This window comes from Penaeus vannamei, chromosome 35, assembly GCF_042767895.1.
Source record: "Penaeus vannamei isolate JL-2024 chromosome 35, ASM4276789v1, whole genome shotgun sequence".
In the NCBI taxonomy this organism is placed as follows: Eukaryota; Metazoa; Arthropoda; class Malacostraca; order Decapoda; family Penaeidae; genus Penaeus; species Penaeus vannamei.
Window position 1 is genome coordinate 22724344 of NC_091583.1, and position 2500 is coordinate 22726843.

General features: G+C 45.2%; 1 protein-coding gene across 4 annotated transcripts in view; it reads right to left on the bottom strand.

Moving 5' to 3' along the window:
- LOC138859384 (tyrosine-protein kinase transmembrane receptor Ror2-like) overlaps positions 1-2500 on the bottom strand; it is a 326276-nt gene that overhangs the window by 311426 nt on the left and 12350 nt on the right. The gene's annotated exons all lie outside the window — the stretch shown is intronic.

A 2500-nucleotide genomic window follows, 5' to 3' on the forward strand; every position in this document is an offset into this window, starting at 1 on the left:
TCTTTATCAAGTTTCCTGTTTCCTTTCTCTCTATGTCTTTAGCATTTTACCTTTCTCCGTCTTTCACCATACAAGTGTTCCAGTCTTCTCCCTTTCTCTCTTCCATTGTCTTTAACCCCTTGCCCTTTCTCTTTCCATTTTCTCTTCTTTGTCCGTATTTTTCTTTTTTTCCTTTCTTTCTTTCTTCTTATTTCCATCACCCTCTTTTGTCTCAATCCTTTTCTTTTTTTTTTACTTTCTCTTATTCTCTCTCTCTCTCTCTCTCTCTCTCTCTCTCTCTCTCTCTCTCTCTCTCTCTCTCTCTCTCTCTCTCTCTCTCTCTCTCTCTCTCTCTCTCCATTTTTCTTTTCCCTTCCTTTGTCTATATCTTTATCATGTTTTCCTCTCCCCCCGTCCGTCACTCACTCCGCCCTCACGATGACCATCTTGCTTATCGGCGTTTCTTTCTTTTTATCTTCTCTTCCTCCCCTCTTCCCTCTTTCATTCTTCCTTTTTTCACTTCCTCGCAATTCCCCTTTTCTCCCATCTCCATGTTTTTGTATATGCATGTATATTTGTGTGTATGTGTGTGTGTGTGTGTGTGTGTGTGTGTGTGTGTGTGTGTGTGTGTGTGTGTGTGTGTGTGTGTGTGTGTGTGTGTGTGTGTGTGTGTGTGTGTGTATGCGCGTGTACTTGTGTGTGCGAGCGTGTACATGTGTATAAGTATATACGTATACACATTTGTTTGTGCGTGTACGTGCGAGTGTCCATGTACGTGTACGTGTATATTTACATCCATGCATGTTCGTATACATCGGTCTCTATATGCATGTGTGCTCTCTTTCATAATCTGCATGTGGGTGTACGTGAATACGTGCGTGCATCTCGCTCTCTCAACCTTTTTCCTGCTCCTTGAATGAATGCGTAATTGGCTGGCATTTTATTTCCACTCCTCTCCCCTCCCCTCTTCCTCTCCCTCTCCCCTTCCCCTCCCCGTCCTCTCCCTTCTTCCTTCCCTCCCCTCCCCTCCCCGCCCTCTCCCCTCCTCTTCCCCTTCCCTCCCTTCTTCCTCCCCTCCCCTCCCCTCCCCTCCTCTTACCCTTCCCTCCCTTCTTCCTCCCCTCCCCTCTTCCCCCTCCCCCTTCCCTTCTTCCCGGGCGCACAATCGCTGTACTTCCCCTTCTGGCTACACACACCTTGGTAACGTGCATCTCTGGAGCCCCGGGCCAATTGCTTTAATGCTTCTCTTGTTCGAACCAACGGGGCCGGGATTAATTTATTCTCCCCCCCCCCTCTCTCTCTCTCTGTCTGTCTCTCTCTAACCCTCTCTCTCTAACTCTCTCTCTCTCTCTCTCTCTCTCTCTCTCTCTCTCTCATAGTGTTTACATTTTGTCCCTCGTCCTTGGTCTTGTCTCTACCTTCAACCCTGGACCATTCTGCTGCCCCTGACCTTACCTTACACTTCTGCGACTGTCCCATACTGTTGTTTCTGCTCCTGTCCCTGACCTAGCATTATACTTATGCCATATTCCCCTTGCTATAGCCCCTTCTGCTTCTGTCCCCGTCGTGATCCAAGACCTCTGTCCCTTCCCTCTGCCCAACGCCCCTGACTCCTGCCCTATATTGCTACTCCTGTTCCTGTCTCGGTCTTATACTTCCTCCCCACTGCCTCATACCTCACACTCCTGCTCTTTCTCCTTCTCTCCCTGCCCCTGCCCTTGCCTCACACTGCTATCCTTACTCTTGGCCCTGCCCTTGCCTTACCCTTCTAACCCCGCCTCCTCTTCCTACTTCCCTCTGCCCCAATAGCCTTTTTTCTGTCCCTTTCCTCACCCCTAAACTCGTTCCTTCCCTCGTTCACTGTCCCTTGTGTTTACCCTAAACCCTTACCCAACACAAGATCCACAAACATGGCCATTGGACCTTGTTTTCCCCCTCACTTCGGTTCCATGCACCCTACATCCCTTAGTGAATTACATAGTCATTCCTATCTCTACTGCATATATATGGTTTCAGGGTGTGCTAATGTATGCACAGTTATGGGCGTTTCTCTTCGCCTAATGTGGAATTAGTTGTATCTATGTACACATAAAAGCAGCATAATACATTTTAGGGAATTATACTCATTCATATTTGTTCAACATCTGCTTAATGTTATAGTTATATCGTATTGGAAGAAAATCCATTTAGCGAAAAAAAAAGTAAATGTTTCTGCACAAAGAAGGCTCTGCCAATGCTAAGCCACAGAGGAAACAATTAGTAGATCTTGCGACCTCCCTTTTTCTTGAAAATGTTTTTTTCTTTTTTTTTTTACTAATTTTATCAATAGTAACACTTATTTTTGTTATAAACATTATAATAGCTATATTATTACTAACATTACTAACAGCAGTTAGATAATAGAAAATATTATCGAAAATCAAGGAAAAGGGTAAACAGGTGAGACAGGTAGTTCACGTAATTGGCTCATTGGTGACAGTGCTTGTGGAGCCATCTATATGAATAAAAAATAACTAAATTC